Genomic DNA, 24,249 nt, shown 5'->3' with positions numbered 1-24,249 from the left:
CTTCCCGCGAAAGCGGTCTCTTTCCGTTGAACCTTGATTCGGACAGTGAAATCAGTTCGCATCGGATCTCAGATCATACGCACCAACAAAGGCCTCAGTCTATCAACCGACACTTTACAAATAATTTTAACGGGGACCGAACAAAGGCTGATAGGGCGAAACTGAGTAATTCTCTCCGGCCCTTCCACCTTAGGAAGTAAGTTTATCATTGGCTTTTGCCCTTCATGACCTAATTGCCTTTGCTTTATTCTAATGGCAGGCCTGTGCCTCCTCTATTCCTGCTTTCCGGGATCCGAGAAAGCATGAACTCACGATCTTCTCTATTGCTAAACTCGTGAACCGGGCGGAATGCAGCCATTATTTTTTCAAAGAAACTGGGATGTAGTAAGTCACTCCATTCTCTCTTTTGTTAATCAGGCATTGCATGATGGCTTTTTCCCATTTGAAAGAATTTTAGCCGGATTAACTTCACTGACGCCTACTGACCGTTCCTCCTCTCTCTTTCTTCTTTATCTTTAGTGAGTTAACCATTATGCAACAATTTTTTTTGAAACTGACATCAGGCTTTCCGGAAGAACCCGACATCCCTATATTATATTACTAGTTACTCGTAGATAGGGTTCATGGGAATAGGAGAATGCCCTATTACGTAAAGGGAAGGTTCTCTAAGATCTCGAGCGATAGCGGAACTTATTATATTTGGCCCAAAGCCGAAGAGAAATACCAGTAGTACACCCCTACTATATATTAAGTTCGACCTGGTGCTTGAGCGACTGGTGCTGGGGTCTGAAAGAGCTGAGCCGCTAGGCTTTGGGGCGAAAGGCACTCGACTGTCAAGGAGAGCCCAGTACGTGAAGGGCCCTGTGAGTTCTGAATGAAAAAGTTAGTTTCATTCGAATTCCTTTGATTTGAAGCTATGTGACTAGAGAGAAATGCCAGGTAATGATGTCACACGATTGGGGCCCCAGATGTAGCTAATGGTCAGCTAAAGGGAGTGAAGACAGGAAAACTTTTCTTTATCACATTCATTTTGTTACGCCTCATGGAGCGGACTAATAAGATATCGTGGAATCTAGAGAGCAACGTTACGGTATACATAGAATCAAGCTAGATCCTATCCCCGCGGAAAAGGCCCCTAGCTCTAGCAAGGAGAACAGACATGGGGAATCAATCTCCGGAGGGCGCTGAATTCGAGTTGTGGAAATGAAGGATCTTCAATCTTCAGTCAAACCATCGGGCGTGATACAACTATTTATTATATAGGCTTGTTGATATACCGTCCAATTCTCACTAGGTTTACACTGAGAGCCTAATAAGGGACTACTTCATTGAGACTGCTAGAAAGAGATCAATATAGCGCTTACTATAAGTAAGTATAAGCTAAGCACCTGTTGCATAAGAAACTGCTTGGTAGTCAGATAGAGAAGAACTTGGAAAATTCCTTCGCCTTCGCTCCAACACTTGTTACAGCATAAGGAGACCGGGTTTTTAGTGATTGCACGAAAGCGTGGAACAAAACCGAAATATCCTGCCTTTTAAACTTCTTCTAAGTCGGGTTCTTTCTTGGTCTCGGATAGAGGCATTTGTCCACTCACAGAATCCTTGTCACCCTCATGTTATGACCCTTGCCTTCCACCACGGGACCTCAGAAGCAACCTAAAAACGGAACTTTTTTCAGCGAGTTCGACCTTTCAACAGCCCCGGGGTTGATACAAAGAAAACTTGGCTTTCCCCAATCCATTCACTCGAGTTTTGTTGGCCTACGACCAATAGCACGAATGGGCGCTTAGAACAGAAGGCTCGAAAGCGCCTGAGTAAGGGTTCTGATCTGTCTCCAACATTGGTCTCTTCCTTTAGTCCAATGATTCCTAAAATAGGGCATTCGTGAACAAGCCCTTTCTTATCTTATATATGATAGATTTTCTGTCACAAGAAGAACTGGCGGGATGCTACTGCTTGCCTTAGCCTGACCTTTCTTTTCAGAGTCCCTTAAGCCCCCCTCTCGAGAAAATACAAAGGGGAAGGGAAAGGAGGGCTTCGACCCATTGTGATTTGGTTTTTTATGTATAGCATTCCTACTAGAAGCACATCTTTGGAGGCAACCCCATCAAGTAGCAATGACTCGCTTTAATTCTAGGCCCTCATGGTCTTTGTAAATGGAAGTCGCAAGAATCTTTCTTGGCGTTTTTCCATACAAAGTTTCTCTTTTATAATCCTGGCAAGACTCAAGGGGTTTGCGTAGATAGTTCCAATCTCTGCGCCCCCCACCCCATTAAATTAAATCAACGCAACGGGGCAAGCACCCCAGGCTCTGTAGGACTTAGTATTTTTGATCATATCGTAATTCCAAAACGTAGAGTCTGACCCTCCTTCCATCCACTGCCGCTATTATCTTATCCGTTCCCGTTCAGGATCAAGAGAAGAATTAGCGCCTAAACTAAAAAGGACCCGAAGCGAAGGCGAGAGCCCTGTGTCCCGAAACTTGCCCTATTCCATATTGAGGTTTACTGAGACTATTGAGCCCCATCCACCTTTAACGAAATATTGATCCAAAAGTCACCCTATAGATCTCATCTCACTTTGAAAAGGAAGAAATGACCTAATCGAGGGGAATGAGATATCCTACCCAAGGGTCTTCCACGACATTCTTTTCTACCAACAAGAAAGACTTCGGGGAACAACGTTTTTCTTTATAAAAACCCCATGTGAACGAACCATGCTAAACCATTTTTCTTTTTCGAGAACCGTACCAACTTGGAGAATTCCTATCCCTGTTCGCCTTTATCTTTCAAGGCCGAACCCACGGATATACTGAGTTAGCCGGGACAAGCCAACACGGAATTACCTTCTTCGCCTTCCATACCCAGTCTCGATACCTTCCCCAGGGTCTCCTATGAGAGTCAAAAAATTTTATATCTTAAAGAGAGAAGAAGATAGAATAACCGCTGCGGATCGGATGAAGTCTTAATAGTATCCAATCTGCCTCCTAACCATTGCAGGTGCATAGCTAATGGCTCCCCACAGCCCGAGTAAAGGAACCTTTAGGTTTTGCCACATCTGTATATCACATCGCATGGAGCCATCCAGGGTGCTCTCCACACAAGACTCTGATCGTCCATATGGCTGAGGATTTAAATCCACTCCTGGTTGCTGTATGTAAGGTCCCGGCCACTGACTTGAGAAAAAAAAAGTCTTTGATTGGAGCTAAAAGAAGGCGGAAAACACTCGGGGGGAGACTAAACCCTTAAAATAGGAATAGTGAATGCCCCGGGAGACACGCACGGTACTTACCGGTGCTATCGGGCCTCGGAGAAAAGAACTAGTATCCGAGAAGAGATAGGGAAATGCCGGTATAAGCGACGATGACAGAATACGGGATAGAAAAAGATAGGCTTGAATAGACTTTTATTCTACTTCGGGTAGATTACTGGTCCCTAGGGGCGGATGAAAGGTACTCAATATCCAAGAGGGCTATCCTCTCAATCGCCGAGGGCTCGCTACAGATCCCTTCCGTCGGGTCAAGCAACTCAAACAAGAACAACTCATATGAATGAATCTGCTCTCGTCTCCTGTCTCTCTTCTAACTCAATAACTCAGAAAGAAGTCAGGCATCTCCTTTAACTCAAACTCAATTCAAGATCCACTGAAGGATCTGGTTTTTTTTAGCATAAAGTGATGTCCGAAATCCCTGGGGTCGACTCTTTCCTGGAGTAGCTTTGTGCCTAGAAACCTCTTCTCTGACTAGAGTCCTGCCTATGGGGGTCGAACTGGATGACTGGAGGAAGTTAAGATAGAAATATCCCTTTCCATATGAGTTAGCGGGGCACCTTCCGAAGATATGCGCACTACGGACGAGACGGCTTGACGGCTGTAAGTCGGATGGCGGGCCCTTGCCACCAAGCTTCCAAGAGAGGAGCTCGTAAAGGCTGGGACGGAGATACTGCTGGCTTGGGAGATATAGCTGGTGGCTTGAAGCTTTCTCCCAACGGTTGCAAGCAAGCAAGCACGAAAGGAAGAAGAAGGAGTCTTTCAAGGAAGTTGAAGGCAATGCTGGAGTAAGTCAGCCATTGGGAGTTGCCATAGGTTGTATCCCTAAGCAGGAATAGTTTGCGAGCCAGTTGCAGTGACAGTTGGAGTTGCTTTACTTGGTAGAGTCTAGCATTCCGGCGGCTTTATTTGCGTAAATAAGGAAGGGCATATCCAAATAATAGAAAGGGACGCCTTTTAAGCTACGAAAAAAGGAAGTGGCAAAGGGTCTTTTTCGTCTTTATGATGTATAGAATTTAGGATTCTACTTGGATTCGGTACTTATTAAGTTAAGCATCGAAGGCGGGACTCTTTCCCTAGATAGAGAGATGGTCTAATTCAAATCACGCCAAGAGAGGTTTAATCTTCTCCCGTATCTATATAACATTTGAATTACTCCTCCATTCCGCGTTTCCTAAAATATGACTCCAAACATTCAGACCTTTTTATTAGAGGTTGTTTGAGATGGCAAATCGAGCAGCCTATTGCGCTAACGGGAAGAGGCATTTAGGACAAAAAGACGGGGTTTACTCAAACGAGTTGAATAAGCAAGCCAATAAGATAAGATTGCTCTTGTTGAACCAGCTACTAATCACCAAGTCCTTTGTTTAGCCAAATCAGCTTGGGGGTTGGTGAGAGAATGGATTTGAGTAACCGGGCGATGTATTTTTTCCCCTAAAGTCATTTGCGTAGTCGCTCTCTCTATATGCCGAAGTCATTCTCAATTGATTTTACCATACTATAATAAATTCCCTATTCAAATTCAAACTTGTCCTCTGCTCCATGCTCCACTAGTCTTTACCCTCCCGCTGGTAGCCGACCCACACGATTCTAATTTTTCACTGCGCTAGGCATATATTTCGCATAGCGTAGAATTGAGATTGATTTTAGGCCTCTGCTTCTTTCGTCTGCCTAAAATAAATATAAATGCATAAGCTGGCGTCGCATCCTTTTCGAAGGTGGGTGCAGGTGGCTAGGCTGAGAAGGAGGTCCTATATCGTTCAAAGTCAAGCGGTGGGCGACCAATTGACTATATTTCCAAATCGAAAATTGACTTTTATATTAGGTAAAAATCAATACTTCTTGATATGCGAAGTCGAAGAGTCAAAGAAGCTGGAATGAGAGCAGGAAGCCATCAGCAGTCATGGTAGCTGCAGATCTACGGAGGCTGTGTTCGCTCCATCATCATAATTATTTATATAGGAGCGAAGCCGGAGGAGCGAGAACTGCCCGTGACGCCATGATATGTGCAGAGGAAAGATAGGGAGGGCCGCCCTAAAATAAATATAAATCTCGTTTTAAAGTTAAGGTCACCCGCTTCTAAATGATATGAGTTGAGTACTTCTATCTTATAATGAACTGCTGCTGCATCCGATTAGGAGTAGAATAGTTCGTGGAAGCGTCTTCAGTAGTTAGGGCACGGAAGGCGGACTCTTGCCTAACTAACCCGGGTGAGAGGGCTCCACTCCGTGCCTCGGGGACTCCTTCTAGAGAGTTTGATCTCGTACTTATAGTTAGAGTTAGAAGGAGTTTCTTGATTCCACGCTTCTGCCTTATGACTGGGCAAGGGAAGAGTGCCTACCTAGCTAGCCTGAAGAGTGAGATGAAGCTCTTTAGTGCGATAGTTGCTTCCCCACCCTCATAATAGGAAGAATGTCCAGAGTGACCCTAGTAGATGTCTCAGCTACAGTCCTATATCTTCTTTGAAGAAAGCAGAGTAGTCTCCCGGATGGACTCCCTTCAGCCCATGAACTCAAGCAAATGACTCTACCCTGTCTGAGAAGCTCTTTCTACCTTCTTTCCGGAATTTAACTATATTAGGGCGGAATCAAAGTCTTGCCCTTGCCTGGTAGAGTCAAGGTGCGAGAAAACGACGCTGACGCGCTCTCGAGAATCGTCAGAAAGAACTACTGCTCTCGTACGAGGCGGGCCTCTTCCCTTGAAAGGTTGGCTCTACCGGAAGTTCTGCCTTTGCTTTTAACCTTGATTGGATCAGGTTCTCGGGGGAATCTCCAAGTTCAGGTTATAGATACACGTACGATCCCTGACCCTTCATTCAAGTCAGAAGGATGTGTGGGGAGAAAGTCTACAAGTCAAGTTCAGCCCCTCCTCGATCGGATAAGTTCCTCGCCGCCGCTGACCCATTCCTGCTTTTTTTTGAGCCCACCCAATCCAGGATGGAATAAGGTTCTTAGCCCGATTCCTGTCTGGGGTTGAATTCCTTGCTTAGATCCGCTTCTTTCATTTCCAGTAGTCCTTAGTAGTCAGGAGTGCGCGCAAGGCTGTGAGCAAGAGAGAGAGGCTACGCTATACCTTCCTTTGCTCCATACTAATCAAAGTAGAAGGGAAGAGCTCGGGTTTATCACCCAGGATGGACCATAGAAAGAAAGACATCGAAGACTCACAAAAGGGGAAGTGAGACGAGAAGTGACTTGGACAGAAGTGACTTAGATATAAGCTCGGACCAATCTTATTAGTAAGCGATCGAAGACTACTTTCGGTTCTTCTCTTCATAAAGGAAAGATTCCTAGAAATTCTCCTTCTCCCCTAGCAGATGGGTGCCCGGCATCAGACCTAGCGGGAACTAGCCCGGGGAATAAGCCAGCAGTTCGGAGCGTCAGAAGGTGCTACGCGAGAGACTTATTGAGGCCCTTCCCCTTCAATTCTCCCAGTCCGACTAGCATGAGCAAGTGGCATGTTCTTTAGCTGGATTTAGCTTCAAGGGGGGCTAGCACTGATACACAATTGGAGGCGAGTCTTTTCTTTATATTTATAGAACTGAATCTAGAGTCTTTTCTTTATAGAACTGAATCTCTCATAAGGAAAGGAGGCCCCGGGTGAACCAGATCCGCGAGAGCGCTACGCTTTCTGTCTTGGATTCTGTTCCCAAGTCCGAGCTATAGTAAAGAAGGCCCTCGAACTATTCGGCACGCGTACAGGCCATACTATAATAAATTCCCCTCAGCTGAAAAATCCTACAATCCCAGCTCTTACGGATGAGGATGTGACCTCTAGTAAGCAACTCTTTATAATTCATGCACGCTCTTGCCCCGCTGTCTTTTCTTATAGATAAGAGAGAGATATGGATCTGCCGAGCCGAGTCCTAATGAGGAGTAGGCCTACCTATACCCTACAGAAAGATCAGCCTTCTATCACGTATAACTCGTAAGGGTGTGCTATTCCATGCTCGCGGGAGATCCGGATCGCATTAAGCAATGCCCATGTCCTATACTTTCTTTTGCGTAATTTACTAGTGGGGCGTTCGCTCCTTCAACCATGGAAAGCTCTTTCCTACCCGGCCGAGACTTATGAATTGGCTCACGAACTCTACCATGAACTCGCAGCTAGAGGAATAAGGGAGAGATTGTTCAACAGTCGGAGAAGGTAGCCGACTCCTTTCCTTGATGTTAGAAAGCCCTCTGAGTTGCCTTTCTTACTAGTAGTGAATAGTCATAAGAGACAGGAGGACGGCTCTTTGAGTAGGCGTGGCACGGGATTCTGTCCCGGAATGTATCAGGCTTGGTCGGCCCCCGGGAGGGCTCTGGGCGTCTGGCTTCAAGAGCTTTTCAACAAAGAGGTGAGCCGCTAGTAAGAGGGCAGGGGCCGCAGATGAGAGTGAGACGCTCGAACCAATACGTAGAGAGTAGAACTCCTTATGGCTCTAGTTGCGCCTTATCTTTCTTTTCGTATAGAAAAAACATACCTTAGAGAACACTTATTCAATTGACGCTGAGCCAGCTCCTTCTTCTTCTACTGAGCCAGCACAGGAACTAGACTCTTCTATCCATTAGATTATGCAAATCCCACTATATTAGGGGCACTTCAAACTGATAGTTGCTAGAATGAGAGGTCTTAACCGACTCCGTGATTAAATAACTTCTCAATCGTTGTAAGAAAGGCAGTAGAAACTACTCAGTAGGGGGCGCTATCAACTAAGAAGGCACCACTAGGAGCTCAGTGTATCAAGGGGCAAGGCAAGCTAGAAAAGATATGATAAGGCTTCTCAGAAAAAGACGCTTTATTTGTGCATCCGTATCCGCAGGGCCGGGTGGCTTTTTATTAAAAGGTGTCGGCGGTTGGGCACCGCTTCACTCTCTCCCTCGCGTGCCGAATCTTGATTGTCCGGGCGAGCAAGCTCTATCCAGATCTGACTAGCCACTATATCCAAAAGCATTGAGACGGGGTCGAGTTCCTCTTTCTGTTCAGATCCCAGCTCCTAGTTAAATGAACTGAGACCTCTTCAGCCAAAGATAAGCGTTCGGTCGGGGAATTTCATTCTTATTCCTCGGGTGCAAGTTCTTCTCTTCTTTCTTTTTGAATGAAAGTCACGATCGGCGATAGGACCATTGATCTGGAAAGCGCTGAGTCCAGCTCCTGACAAGGCCTGATGCCCCGTTCATTTGTCCGAACATTTCCACCTCGAATCAGTGCGTGGATTTAGATTGAATTTTTCTTTCGCCTCGCATCCAAATGATCAGAAAGCAGTGACTGGTCTTCCGCAAAGAGCTCTAATGCCGACAAGATTTCGATAGGAACTAGCCTAGCATTCTACGCATCTGAGACTATATCTTCCTTGTCCGATGAATTAGCACCCGCTCCGCTGGGGATTCCTTCAAAAGAGAGACTCTTCTTTGGGCTTATTGCCCTGAGAGTCTCAGTCCCGAGGCTCATTCCTGATCAATGTCCAATCATTACTACAAGAGGCATTCGATTCCGACGGACACTGAGCCTATCCCTTCCATTCACTCCCTCTTATTGCAAAGAGACCTATATAGAACAATCTTATCATTAGAGAATGCTGATTCATGTGCCGCTACTTCTTCTTCAATTGCGGAAGGGTCTGACACTCTATATTCCGAAAGTCAGGTCCGTGCCTTCTTCTCAAGCATCAAGATCAAAGAGCTCCAAAGCCCGTAAGGGGTCGATGTCCATTCAAAAGAGGAGAGGAAGATAGGCGCTGACTAAGACCGGATTCTCCACATCATGCAGTTGCAGAATTAGAACACTATCAGATTCATTCTTCCTAAGAGCAGGGGATTCCACAAGCCTCGTCCATACTACATTTGAGGTCCCCTTCCTCCTCCTTTCTTTTAATCCAAAGTGAGTCCTTCCTCTGCTATGTGTGAGTTGAGATAAGAACTGAAAGAAAAGGAGGCGCCGGGGCACCTGACACTTATGCGACTCAGAACGGGGAGTCTTGCGAGGGATGGATCGGCATAGGAGGCCGGGCAGTCTCTTGTTGGGGGAGCAGGGTCCACTGGTCTTGATGCCTTTGAGGTGTGCCTTGCTGAGGCAGTATAGGTTGGCTTTCCTCCGAGTATGGGTCATAGGGCTCTTGAAGTGTTCGGACTAGTCAGAAAGAAGGTCGTGTTCAGTTGCCAGCTAGAGAAGGAAGCCCATACGATCGGTATAATGCCCCGGACGGTAGAAAGGAATGTGTGTATTACAAGCTTGATAGGTAGTTTCATTCTCGGCTACACTTTATGTCAGGTTCTCAAGAGGAGGTTCTACGAACGAACTCCGCAGAAAGACTAGAAGAAGCGGGTGCACGGAGAAAGGAAGAAAGAGAAGAGATGAGAGTGATAGTAATAGGAATCGCTTACGAGAGACATTATGATCACTCTCATACTATCTCGCTGGCACCAAGAATTGACAGAAAGAAGTGAGAAGTTAGCGCACACGAGAGATTCTCACTCGCATTCTGAATTCTTTATTAAAAGATAGAAGAGTGATAGAAAGGAGTGTAGGGGACTCAATCTATAGTGGGAGACTCCTTAGCCACCCTTGGAGGATCTGCCTATGGACCAATGAAGCGGCCTCTCAGAAAAAGACCCGAAGAAGGTGCGAACAACGTGACGCAAAGGGAGCGAAAGAGAGAAAGCCAACTATGAGCTGCAGAAGACCAGACCAAGTTGATAGGCCCTAACCAAAGAGAGCAGATGATGCCATTCGACTCATAGCAGTTGGAGCGAAGACAGCGCAGTGATGAGAAGGGAAGCGAAGTCGGAGCAAACTTTACTCCGAGCGAAGATGCGGAGCGACAAATAAGGACTCCGACCCGACTTAGCCCCGGGAACGTGAAGGAGCTCGACCGAATCAAGGGTAGGGAGACGAGATATTATCGCCACTCTGGACTTTCTTCTTCAATAGAGAGCAAGGCTTTTCTGACTTTATCCTACGGCGTCATTATCATTCGCTCCTTTCGCACCGAACTTCCCACCTTTCTCTCCCCCCCTCATAAAGCTTCAGTTCTTTTATAAGTCAAGTACGTGACCTGGCCTGGAATCAAGCCTTTGATCAGGATCTGGGTTGGCTCAGAGTCTTTCTTCGCACCTCGGCTCTCCCTAGGACAGCCCTCCTCCATTTCATTGCGTTCATGACCTCTGCTTATTTATGAAGGAATAAGAATCCATACGAGAAGCACAATCATGACTTTGAACCAAGGACTTCGCGGAGACTACAGCAGCTTTTCTTTCTATGCTGATCTAATCCATCTCAGTAGCGTGGGTGGAGCAGATCAACTATCCCTTATCCTGTTAGCCTCAATCTTAACCTCGGCCTGAATGAATTTATTGATTCGTGTTATGAGACGGGCATGGAAAACCATCAAGTGCTTAGCCCGCACCTACAAGTAGTTGGCAAGGACATAATAGAGGTATTACCGACGACTTCAAGTATCAATTGCGCTCTCCAATATTAGTTCTTTTCTAATCCCTCGTCCGCTAACCCGAACCCACTAAAGAATTCCCGTCCAGTTGAATTCAAGTCTGGCCATGACTCATTAGATTGGCTGGGAAGTAGACCTAGGTAAGACACTCTAGAGGTCAATGCCTTCGAGAACTACTTCAAGTAGAAAGAGCACTCGACCAGTAAAGAGTAAAGAGGTTGGATCAGACTGCTCTAAGCTCCCTAAGCCACAGCTATTGAATCACACACTCAACGGAGTAGCAGTTCTTTGGCCCGGCAGGCAGAAAGGATATAGAGTGAAGCTGAAAGCCCCGGAGGAGTTCTTTTGATATGCCATTCAGAACTCAAGATGCAGAGACCTACTTTCTTTACCTCATGAGGAAAGGTCTCTAGGATTTGAAAGAGGAGGGGCGACGACGAGCTCATGTAAGAAAGGCCCGCGTCGGATGAGTGGATCTCTACCCCTTCTCAGTCCTTCTTCTATCAGTCCATCTTCTATATGCTCCCTTCGATCTGTCCTTCAACCATCAAGATCAAGAGTCTCCGTCTAATGTAAGAAGATAGAGGGAGAGGTATCATCAGTCCTTATTCTATAATTGGCTCCTTCTCTTATGTAAGATAAGAAGAATGAGGGAGAGGAGCGGAGCATGGTGCGAAAAGAGGGAGAGGATCGGAGCATAGTGCGTGACCAAGTTCTGTCTTTCTTGTCACCGACTGAGTTCTTTCAATAATGGAAGATCTTCAGTGCATTTTATCAATGATCTCATAAGTGCTCTTTTGTTCTTCTCATTGATCTTTCTTTGAAATAGGATTTGTGATCAGGTGTGTTCAATTATACTGTCTTTTGCGAGAGATTCCTTGTTCAATTATGTATAGTAGAATGAGCTTAGCTTAGCGTGGAGCGTAGCAGCCCAGGGGATAGACCAACTCAGTTTCACTCGCAGGGCAGGGGAGCCTCTTCTCTATCTATCTTTCTTTTGCCACCTATTGAATCAGAGTCTCTTTTCGCGAAATGGTTGAGTAAGGGTCTCGCTCCCTCGGACATAGAATGAACTGAATGGGACAGAACTATGAAAGCGTATGCGAGTGTAAGGACAGAACTATGAAAGCGTATGCGAGTACAAGGACGGAACTATGAGAGCTCGAGCTCGTGACAATTCCTATATAAGGAGTAGAATGACCCAAGACTGTTCAAGTGCGAAAGGAGTGGAAGAACCGTCACGAGGCGAAAGGAAGAGAACAACTGTCACGAGGAGCGAACTCGAGTGGCGCAAAGGAGGTGGAAGAAGGACTGGATCTACTCTATACCTAGTCAAGGTAGGAGCGAGTGCAACTATGGAACCGGAAGCTAGCTTAAAGGATGACCAGGGGAGAGAGGGCTCGCTGTCTCGTTTCATTCTACTCGCTAGTTTTCTTGGTTTTTTCTCTTTTCTGGTCCCGCTCACCAGTGATTATGAGTGGAGTTCGGCCGTGGAGACTATTGAATGAAAGTCCTATGAGCGAGATCCATTGATTGCCTACCAGAGACTCAGCTCGTGAGGTTCCCTTTGAAATGTGCGTGTTCGAGCGGTTTAAGGAACTGCATTACTTTGAACGAATGAGTACCTCAGACTCAGCTACCCAGAGAGAATCAGATGATAGTAGCTCTGGACCGACGAGAGATTGAGGACGGCCAAAGTGGAGATTCAATGAAACTTCCGACAGCAGTTTCAAGGACGTGAAGTAGCCCCCTGTTCTTGAATTCTTCAACTCGCCATACTATATAAAATTCGAGTACTCCCTCCCATAGGAAGAAGGTAGCTGGTCTGCCCCGGATAAAAGGGACAAGTGGACGAGGGCGTGGACCATAAACAAGAAGCTGGAAAGCGGCTATCGGATCTAGGTCTACGAGGGACAAGGAGCGGGTGCCCATAAGAATAGAAGGAGCGAATGATAATGACGCCACGTCAACTTATGAATAGCTACTCCCACTAAGACGAGCAAAGCAGGTGCCAGCCGTACTAACCCCAAGCGGGCGTGCTCACGTGGCCTCAGGTTTCAGTCCTCTTCTTCCCCGCTCTGCACCTACTTTCAGCAGTGTTATTTGCTTCTTGCTCTCAGTCGTAGTAGACCGAAAAGGAGAGTGACTGAAAGGAAAGAGCGAGAGTTTCGTACGTGGAAAGATTAGAGAAGGGCAAAGGTTGAGTTCATGGGAGGGGGATGGCCGGGATCAAGCGCATAAGAGAAGGGGGATTCTTGATCTCTTGTTCAAGGAGCGAAAGGAAGGACAGGACTAATGAGCCGCGCTAACGAAGGAGTCAGAGTCAATGGTAGGAGGCGCCTCTACCGGTCCATTCTTTCCCAGCGATGCACTCAACGGAATACTTGATAGCTACGTGTTGAACCGATCGAGAAGAAGGATAAAGAAAGCACTCTTATGAGTGACTTAGCGAGTTAAGCATCTCAGCAAAGCATCTCTCCCGATAGCTAAACCCAGATAAGTGAAGGGGAGCGTCAGGTCAGTCAGGCGGCAGCGAGAGAAAGGGGGCCAGACAGCGAGAGGAACTACGTGGAAGGAGCGAGTGCAAAAGACAAGTTAGGCGAAGCTACACGCTAAAGAGAACTATGCATGATTGAAAACGTAGCTACACGGGGCAGAGAACCTTAACGCTATTGAAGCCTTGGCCTCAAATGGTTAGTGCCCCTGAGCCCACCTAAGAATCACGCGCGCAGTCAGAGCCAACCGCTGGCGGACCATTAGGAGAGACCTTCGTCACCAATATAGTTCAGAGAAAGAAATAGTAACTTGACATTTATATTTATTTTTTTCAGATCTGAAAAGATGCCACGGGAGCTAGACCTGAACGGAAGGCAGTTCATATTAGGAATAGGCGCTATATAGTAAATTGCTATATTGAGAGGGGCTGATATGCTTCTCTATGTAAGTCGCCTAATTCGGGACGGGCCAATAAATGGTAGCAGCGGGTAAGGAACAACTGAACACTTTGCCAATCGCACATATCAACATCTCCTGCTGCCTTTTATCTGAATTGCCGTACGCTCCTAGGGTCTTTTCTCTTTCTCTTCACGACGTTGGAAGCCTAGAAGATATATGAATGTTGGGTAGCCATGAATAATTATATATGAATATAGCCATTCACAGTTGGATAGGAGCCTTCAGGCTTAAACCTAGAACGCGTACCCGATGACAAGACTAACTGGAAAGAAGACAAGCTCAAGGTGTAGCTCCAAAAGAAATATGAGGAGTGAAACCTTAAGGAATTAACTCATACCCAAGAACAGACTACGACTACCGAGATCAGTTGAGTCACCAAAGACGAGACGAGCGGGAAAGAATAGGACTCGGGCTCAGGAGGGAAAGAAATGAAATGGAAGTTCACATGATAGATCAGTAGATACAATATGCTTTTAACAGGCAAGTCGTGAAACAAGAGGATCAAAAGACGGGCTAAAGAGCTTATTTGAGGTACCCGAACGTAAGAGTGAATGGCTTTGGGAAAGAAATACCTAGCACGTAATACTGTAATCTGCTCTAGCAGAAACCAGTATTACGTTCATGGCCCTGCTAGCGCCGTAATTTCAGGCGTCGCGTATTACTTACAATGGGTGGGGGTGGGGCAGGCGCCATTTACTCTTTCCATTCACTCTACGGATAGACCCGATAGGCATATTTCGACCATAAGGGCAGGGATGAGGGAAAGAGTCCAAAAGTTGGAGTTAGAAACCCGGCTTAAAAGCACTTTTCCGGACAACTTAATTTCAATAAAGTGAGAAACCCCAGAGCAGATTACAGTATTACGTGAATGGCCCAAAGCCAAACAGATTCACTCTTCTCTCGGACTGATGGTCGAGCCATCTAAAGATGCCCTTATAAATTACTAAATGAAGGGCGACCCCTCGGCCGTATTTTTGGCATACTGTCCCCTATGGATTCAGTGAGATCAAAAGTGATAAACCCCGTTGGCAGACAACGAGCACCAGCTAACCTTACAAGACACGATCTACTAAGACCGTACTTTACTTTTCAGCTAACTGACACAGACCGATAAGTGACGAAGATGCTAAAACAGCTTTGGCAGAAATTTACGTCAAGTTAACTTGCTATCCAAAATTGCTTAGCGAACTCTAGCGCTCCCAGTGCGGAATCGATTTCTTTCTATTCTTATATATAAACGAAAGTTTTAACAGATCTCTGTACTTTTCAGCCACAGCTTACCTTATTACAATATCATCGCCGAGAAGGGCATACTTTAGAAAAGGTCCCTTTCTCCTTGGGTTAAGAAGGTACGCAGCCAACCATATAATGGTGTGAGAGGCTGAAGAGGGCCCAAGAGCCATCCAAGGGTTTTTTCCGCAGTGACAATACTTCGCTTTATTTAATAAAGGGCGAATAGAATACATTAACAGGGTCCCCAGCACATCGCGCCAACAACGGGCCAAAACAACAAGCAAATACTTTGACCGGCCACCTATCTGTCTTTTCCGATAAATCAATGGACAGAATGTTAGAAGGTTTTAAGCGGCTAGATGGGACCTTCCTGATTAAAGGTAACATCAGTGGGAATGCAAGATAAGACCCTCCCCAGCAATGCACAGGATGTAATAACCGTTTCAGCACTTTCCAGTACCTACGCGTTAGGTAGAGTCTTCCATGTCTCTTTCCAAGATATCCAGGGATCTGAGAAAGCCAAGTATATGCGTTGGAGGAAAACTACATTGTGTCCAAGACGCCTTTTACTTGAGGATAATTCGGGGTAGTTATAGTTTTAAACGTTGCCTTGCTAACCCGCTTGTCAAGAGGAAGAATTCTACACACACTGAACCATGAGAGATAGACCTTGCTTATTACCTCCTCGCGTAATGATGGACCTTGCTTATTACCTCCTCGCGTAATAATAATGAAACTCTTATGCTTTGGTATTATCGTCGGAATCCCTGCTCGACTGAGACTTACCGGACTTACCAACGGTTATAACTGATCCAGCCTAGTACTGCACAGCACACTGCTTGAAGTGATGTAAATAAGAGTTATGGAGTTTACTCGTAAGTCAGGACTCTTCGCGCAACAAACAACGAAGAAAGAGCCCCTTCAAAGATCAGCTTATCCAGTCCAGTCTGCCGCAGTTAGGATTAACCTTAGAGTTGGACGCCATCAACCAACCACTCGTGACAAAGGCAAAGAGATTGCTATGCCGCTCACCGCGCCTCCACACAGCCGAGGAATGATCGGATGATGCCTTGTGAAACAATTGAAATAATCGAGTGAGAGCTGTAGCTATGAGTGCTACGGATGGATTGACGAGAGGAATGGAAGTAATTGATACGGGAGCTCCTATAAGCATTTTTCACCAGAAATATATAGTAAGGAGCTAGACTCGGACGAATAACTTTTCAACGGCTCTTGATAATCTAATTTAGGTCCTGTAGATACTTGCACAACATCTCCTATTCATAGACCCGCACCAGCCTTTATAGACAAACAATCTTTTCAAGAGGAATTAAAGTAGTGTTTAGCTCCTTATCGCCGTGTAGGAAAAAGAGGACTACTTTATTTGGGGGAGTAGGTAAAACAGTACTCATCATGGAATTGATGAACAACATTGCCAAAGCTCCCTAAAATCAATCTAAATAAATTGGCGTATCTGTATTTTCTTTTGCGGAGTAGGCGAACGTACTCGTGAAGTAAATGATCTTTACGAAAGAATCCGGAGTCTTCAATAAATCTTGCATCTAGTTTTTTGTCAAATGGCCCTAAGAATATAGTAAATTCCGCCGGGAGCTCGTATGAGAGTAGGTTTGACTGCACTAACCATGGCGGAATATTTCCGGGATGTTAATGAACGTACTTCTATTCATCGACAATATCGTTTCGTCCAAGCGGGATCAGACCGCCTTATTGGGGAGAATGCCTTCTGCAGTGGGTTCCTACCCTTAGTACAGAAATGGGTTCTTTGCAAGAAAGAATGACTTCTACCAGATCCATAACTTCGATACAAGCCCTTTACTTTATGTACCCGCGGACGATTTGCCAAATATATATACAGGGCCCTGCTCCTACCACGACATTTGAACATTTAGATGCTACTACCGTACTATCAAGAGGATGAGCTGCCAAAGTTATCCTGCAGTGGATCCTTTAGATTCAACGTCAACTATGTTAGAACCTCGAATCGTTGGTAGTAAGGAAGAGGAGGCAAGGGATTGCTTTATTATATTATTCAATTTATATTACGAAACTGCTTAAGAGTTAAGTTCACAACGTTACAAAGAACTTAAGGACATTTTCATTATAGCGGTTGGAAAAGAACTTAAGGACATTCTAATTATAGCTATAGCGATAGCGGTTGGACGAATTATCCGAAGAAGATCGTTTAAGAGATCTTTGCCAGAGCACGCTTGAGCCTTTCTTATCACAACCCTTCTTCGTGGCAGAAGTATTTACTGGGGAACCTAACCAGGAAAATAAAATATGTTGGTCTTGCAGAAAGAATTAGGGGGATGATCCTTTCCGGAGAATTAGACAGTCTTCACGAGCAAGCCTTTTATTTGGTGGGTAAGGTAAGATCGATGAAGCTACCGCGAAAGCTATGAGGAGTTGAATAAATTCAAAATAATCCTAGTGTACTGACCATTCAGAATCAGAAGTGAAAGAAAGAGATCTGTAGTGGGCAAATTGGCACCAACCCCCATTGCCACGGCTGTAGATATAGGTGAGAAGTAGGAAAGACCTTAACAAGGACCAATGGTTAACGGTGGCTCTGATGGGTGTTTTTGCTATAATAGGTAATAATGAAATCACCATTTTAGGAGCAGAAATAAGTACTGACATTGATCCGCCTCCTCTTTCAATAGCTGAAGCTAATTTGAGTGGAGCTGAGGAGACTTATGAAGCTCATCTAGCTCTCAGACGAGCTAGGACACGAGTGGACTCTTTCCTACTAGTTAAGTAATCATGCATTACGATAGGAACGTATAATTCTCTGGCAAACCCTTTCGTAGGTTCACGTCTACTACAAATACTTAACTCACTCGTCACTCTCGCTCATTCATTTGAATTCGCTCTTCACACTTTCGTTCCTCGTCGTGTCCTTTCTTTATATGGAAATCAGGGGCCAAGGAGCACTCGTACTGATGAGAGACTCCACTAACAATTGTGCTTCATTAGCCTCTTAGCGTACCAATTTCAGTATTTTAAAATAAAACGAACTAAAGTGAATAATTAATATCTTCTCAAGGTGGGGAAAAGAACTTGCTAATTCCCCTTTTTTTTTAAGGGAAGTTTCCTCTCTCTCTCTAACAATGATCTCTATCTAGCATTCGCTCGATCCCACGTCGACGTCGCTACCCGTCGTTGCCTCGGGCCTTTATTTCTATCCCTTCGTCCCTTAGAATGAATTAAATTAAAGTATTGCGAGGGGAAGTTTCCTCTCCGCGTCGTTATCACTCGCGGATTATATTCTATTCTCGGTCGATCCCTCCCTTTCTTGAAAGCAATCTCCCTCCTGTTGATTTCAACAAATAAAATAGAAAGAATCTTATACCTTGAGGCAGATATAGTTTAATGATCCCGTACGAGAGGCATTTCCTCTTTAATAAGCGCTTGAATGCTTTCCTTTTCCTAATCCTAATTGGAAGGGATTGATTTCAATTTGAGCTCTTTTCGCTCCAGAGAGTGAATGGCTGAGCGTACTTATTTTCCGGGCACGACTGTTGCTGCAGATTACAGTATTACGTGAATGGCCCTGCTAGCAACAGGTCTAATATGACAATGGCAGGCATACCTACGTCGTAAATGGTGTACCATTTACTCTTTCCATTTACTATGAAAAACGTAGAAAGATCTAACCCTTCCGGTCTTCGCGCGTCATTATCTTCGCTCCTCTCCCTAAATAATTACTACAAAACTTGCGAGCTATTACATACCCTAAATTATTACCAGTATAATTGCGATCCCTCTACCGTCGAATACTTTTGAACTCGTTCCTCTCGCTATGGTGCCTATTCTCTTCCCGGCAGCTGTTTCCTATCACTCTCTTTCAACTGAGTCTCGAACGCGTACTATTTTATTTACTCTTTCCTAGAAAAGATCTATCTCAGCCGGGCCGGTTGCTATTTAAGCTACAAAACTACGACAGATCTCCTCTCAAGTCAGTCGAGTCTATTTGTTTCCTCGTACGCTGGTGGAGCTACTAACATTTGTATTCGTCCCATTGAGGCGGAGCTTAAGAATAAGGCGGATTATAAATAGCTGAAGGAAAACCATGAAAAGCATTCACCACTCCTTTTAGTCGTGCCTTCCGCTCGAAAGAAAAGCCACCGGAAGAGATTCAACTAACTAAGCCAAGGGTAAGATCTTTCCCAATATATATACAGGGTTGAATGGCGCCATGAACTATATACTGTAATCTGCTCTTGGGGGAGAAAGCGACAAGACTGATAATCCGCGAGTATAACGAAAAAAACCGGCAGGGTCAGATCTTTCCCAATATATATACAGGGTTGAATGGCGCCATGAACTATATACTGTAATCTGCTGAGAGAGAGATGTTGCGTCAGAGGGTTGTCCGTGGGTTGCTTGGGCGAATATACGAATATAAGTGATAAAGTATTGTATTGTATTCGACGCGGTAGTTTTTAATATTAACCACGTCACTAATTACATGTTCAGTTCGTTCCTCTCGCTTTCGCTCTTCGCACTTTCGTCCCTTTCTTATCTTAATTAAGTCGTTTCTAAATTACGGCGAGACGTCCGCGTCGTTATCACTCGCTCCTTGCCTTAGTGAGTTCCGGAGAGTCCCGAGGACTGATTTCCCCGTCGAATACTTTATCACTCGCTCCTTGCCTTAGTGAGTTCCGTAGAGTCCCGATTCAAGGCACTTTTACTGAAAAGAGGAGTAACGCTGAATGGGAACTGGACAGGATTGGAAGAACTAAAGCCACCGGATAATACTAACTAAGCCACTGGCAAAAGCTTTAAAATATAATTAGTGTCTCCCGAGCCCGAGAAAGTATAAGCCTTCTCTCTCGTTGAATGGGATATGAGCTTTCAGTGGAGGATCGGTTGTTCTTGGGTCTTTCATAGTCCCGAACGTATAAGCAAATCTTGTCTTTTAATTGGACACCTCTTATCCAGTCTGTTTTAGGTCGGGACAGGATGAAAATTTATCTGAATTGCGTATTCTCATATTAATATCTTTCCTATGGAATCTGAATTGCGTATTCTCATATTAATATCTTTCCATGGAATCGGAATCTGAATCTCTTCACTCGGAAGGAGGACCGGGTGGGGAGCTCTTGTAGCAGCTTTTCTTTCAGCTTTAGCGGAGGTGTTTACGAGTCCTTATAAGCTCTTTCTATTCCGGAAGCTCGCGGTAGGAGTAGCCTATCACGTATATTGTATTGGGCAAGGCCATTCAAATTAGATCTCCGGTAGTCTAGGCACCAGTTCTTCTTTATAATATGTGCACGGCAGTGGGATGTGAGTTCTTGTCCCGATAAAGCGCGATCCTATTTGTTGTGTTGTCCCGAACTATTATAGTAAACAAAAGGAGCTACGCCTGAAGGAATTGACTCTTCGCTCTTAAAAGCACGAAGAGAAGGAAAAGGAATTGACTCTTCGCTCTTAAAAGCATGAACAGAAGGAACTCTGACTTCTTTATATTTATATGGGGCGGCACCCTATTTAATTATATGAGGTCCCTTCCCGTCGAATACGAATACTTTATCACTCCACGTCGCTGTAATTCTCGCTCGTCCCGTAGTCTCTTATCTGAATGGAAGGGTAGAGTGAATTACGCAAGTCCATTCACGTAATACTGTAATCTGCTCTGGCCCCTGCTTATAATAAATTACATTTACGACGTCACTATATTTAATTATATTAAGTTGCATACCTACGTCGTTCTACAAAACTACCGCGTCGAACTCCATACTATAAAGAAATTCCCAAGCCACGTCTACCCGTCTAACTCACTAGTACCGCTGGGGGAATCGTACGGACAGCGAACATAAGGATAGGTGCCAGGAGCGCAACGAACATCGGATAGTCGTGACACGTCGTTATCACTCGTTCGTAGCCCCTACGCGTCGAATACAATACTTTATCACTTATACTCGGAATTTATATTTATTTTAGGCCCTCCCTAACTGACTCGGGAGGCACTAAAAGAGTGAGCCCGTAGGTGACTCAAGTATTCCAGAGTAGGATTTGCTTCAACCGGAAAAGAGCAGCTACAACCGGCAGCAGCAAAGGAGAGCAGCTTCGCTTCCGAAAACATAGGAGCTACGCGCAGCACTGAAAAGGACTGGTACGGCAAATATGTCATTTTGAAGCCCGAGTGAATCCGAGTTCTCAAATAGTTCGAGGTACGACTTCACACTCACCCATAGCGAGAGGAGCAAATATAATGACGCCGAAGAGCGATAGCGAGAGGGAAGAGAACGTACATATCAGGTACACCCCTACTATATATTAAGTTCGTAATACTATAATTTGCTGCGAATATAATGACGAATGACGCGCTCGATCGACAGCGTTCTGGACTTAATACAAATATAAGCTATAAGCTGGTGCTGCTTATCGTTCATTCCATGTGAGTGATCAGAGTTCTTCAGAAAGTCAAGTATTTTGAGGCACTAAAGCTCTTGCAATATGAGTAAATTAGCACTCAAGCGAGCGCAATGAATGCCTTATATAATGAATAGTCCCTTTAGAGTAAGTAGCAGCTGGTGTAGCGGATTTCATTTCTTATTATGTTTCTGGTTTTCTAGTTTATTCAGTTCCGGTTGCAGTTGTTCTCGTTGAATTATTGCTAGAGGAAAAGGAATGAACTTGATTGAAGAGCAGCAGCTTTAGGCTTATTCCGGACGAACTTTGAATTATTGTACTCTTAAGGATTGATTCCCTTATCAGAGAGGAAGAGCCTTTAAAGGTAGGGGAAGAGACCAGGAATGGGAGTCGAACCAAATTACCATTATTGATCAATGACGACGCGCGATAAAAGACTATAATAGTCATCATAGACTTAAATCTTCTTTTTGATAGAGTCAAGGGGGAAATCCGCTTGACTAATTGACCAAACATATTGACGACACCGGTACGATGATAAAATCCAATTATGTGAGGTTATTCCATCCGCCTTTGGAGCTGCGGATATCGAGAGTCCTGCCTCATTTACTATATTATATTCCGGACCCTAATCTTTTCTCCCCTAAAGAGGGGACATAAATCTCGAATTCAATTTTCTTTCTCCCCTGACCCTTCCGCTAATGTTGTTTTCCCCTAAAGAGGGGACTCGATTGGGAGTGGATTTTGTCCCCGGTCTTCTTCTCCTAACTAAGATTCCATTCTTCGAAACAGAAGGACGGCCAGCCCATAGGAGGCTTATCCATGTAAAAAACCCAATAGACGAGGTCTTCTGAGCTCTCTTTTTCTGTGATGTGAAGAAGGGTGGCTAAGACTCCGAATAAGATTACGCATCCCCATCCGAATCGGAAGGAAGGGCAAATCCATTACGTCAGTCAAAGCAAAGAAAGAAGCAAACTGACTGATGAACACCAACCGGTCTACCAGGAGCAAAGAGCTCACATAACCTAGAGAATGAACTACCTGGATGTAAGTCCAGTCAGGGAATTTATTTTAGGCGCGGTAGAATAGTCCGATTTCCTCGCAAAGGAGACGCTCATTTCGACCTAACTACTCTCACCCTGTCGAGGCCCGAGTAAGAGTGATTTTCAGTGGCCCTAATATAGTAAATTAAGGTAGTAGATAGTAGGGATATTCTAAAGTCTTTCTATTAAACAAGTATATCTATTAAAAGAGATAAATGAAATGAACTTCTTCACAGATACTACTAGCGCCAGCGCTATTATGCTGGCTACTATAACAACAGTCCTTACAGTAGCTTTCACCTCTCTTCGCCGGAAACGGAACCGGGAGGACCTCACTTCGATAGACATCCATTCATCAGAATCGAAGCGCGCTAAATTGGACGAAGCAGCTTTATCGTCGAATTTTTTGAATCCTCTCACCTGGTAAAGGTATTTTCTTACCTTCCAAATGTTATTTAAAGATCTACGGTTTCTCGGATTCTGACTGGGCAAGCTGTCCCATTACTCGTCGCTCCACCACTTGTTAACTTCTTTGGCTTCAATTGCTTCTTCAGGACCTTGGTATATCTCATCCTCAACCTATGAAGCTCTACTGTGATAATCAAGCTGCTCTTCACATCGCCGACAATCCAGTTTTTTCTTGAACGCACCAAGCATATCGAAATCGATTGTCATCTTGTACGTGAAAAACTTCGTGCTAAGGTCATCTCCACCGCTCATCTTCCTACTGGTCAACAACTTGCAGACATATTCACAAAAGCCTTGGGTCGTGATCAGTTCCATATATTACTTAGCACGTTGGGCATTCCACTCTTTCGTGTGGGAAAAAGACTGCTTCTCAGGAAGGTACAAAGCAGGTTGTTGCTGAAAAAGAACCAGTGTCCTCTGGTGAGTGGGTGGAGGTTGTATTCTCAGGGATCATACGGGTAACGTGGTATATGCTTTTTTATAACTTTTTCCTCACGCACTCTCTCTGTTATTAATGCGTGAAGCTCCATTCGCCTAAAATAAATATAAATTCCGAAACTTCCTCCACCTCGTTAGGAGCAGGGTGGGCCACTTCTCGTTCGGCCGCGGTAAACCGGGGCAAGGGGGCTTCCGGAGACGAGTATGATGGCTGCCCAACACAGGTGCCCCCTTCTGGGTTGTTGACATCCGTCGGGCTTTCCGGAATATCAAAGACCTCAACCCTTCCACCCGGACTAGGCGCCTTATAAATAGGCATCCCCGTAGTCGGGTCCCGCATGTTTATGCAAAAAGGCGCCTGGCTTTCGCCCACCTCCTGGCCCCTTCTAAGCTCGTCTGCACTAGATGGAGCAACGACCCACGAATTCTCAGAAGGACCTGGTGGTGGATTGAACCCCCCTCCCATTCCCCCCGACGCGGGATAAAATGGAGCCACAGCCCGCTGAAGTTCGTCCATAAATAGATATCCGAGAAAAAAGAAGATTTTGAAGATCCCAAGCAAAAAGAGAAGTTTCAAAACTACATAGACATATAAAAGGATCTCCTTTGGAAACGAGACCCTCCTTACCAGTGGGAGAGAATTAAAAAAATCAACATTAAATTCCCTTATAGCGACATGTCAGAAATGGAAATCTTTGATCTCGCCATGGCCAAAACCACCTTGGCATCTTTCTGGGGTCGTTCCTTAAGGGAAATCGATTTGAGGCCATTTTCACAGGGGCTTTCTCAATGATGTCAGTTTCGGTGGGAAAAACCTTCTCCTGACTGACCGCATGGGGAGAGTCTTCTGCTCTGATCATGCCACGGAAGAACTACTCTACTACGGATACTTGACCTAAGCTGCTCTTTATTCCTGGCAAACAACTCCGGGGACTAGACCAAGGGTGGTGGGCGGGATAGGCTAGGCTGAAGACGGAGTAGCATCAGTCAACTTCCTTTCTTTTACCATTTACTTGGGAT

General features: G+C 45.1%; 1 pseudogene; it reads left to right on the top strand.

Annotated features, from left to right (window-relative positions):
* Window positions 1-3,879: 3,879 nt before the first annotated feature.
* Window positions 3,880-17,312, top strand: LOC141835069 (ATP synthase subunit beta, chloroplastic-like; annotated as a pseudogene).
* Window positions 17,313-24,249: the final 6,937 nt, after the last annotated feature.

This window comes from Curcuma longa, chromosome 9 (genome assembly GCF_044706935.1).
Source record: "Curcuma longa cultivar G26 ecotype Majalengka, Jawa Barat chromosome 9, ITB_CL_G26_1.1, whole genome shotgun sequence".
Lineage (NCBI taxonomy): Eukaryota > Viridiplantae > Streptophyta > Magnoliopsida > Zingiberales > Zingiberaceae > Curcuma > Curcuma longa.
This window is presented reverse-complemented; position numbering and strand designations above follow the sequence as displayed.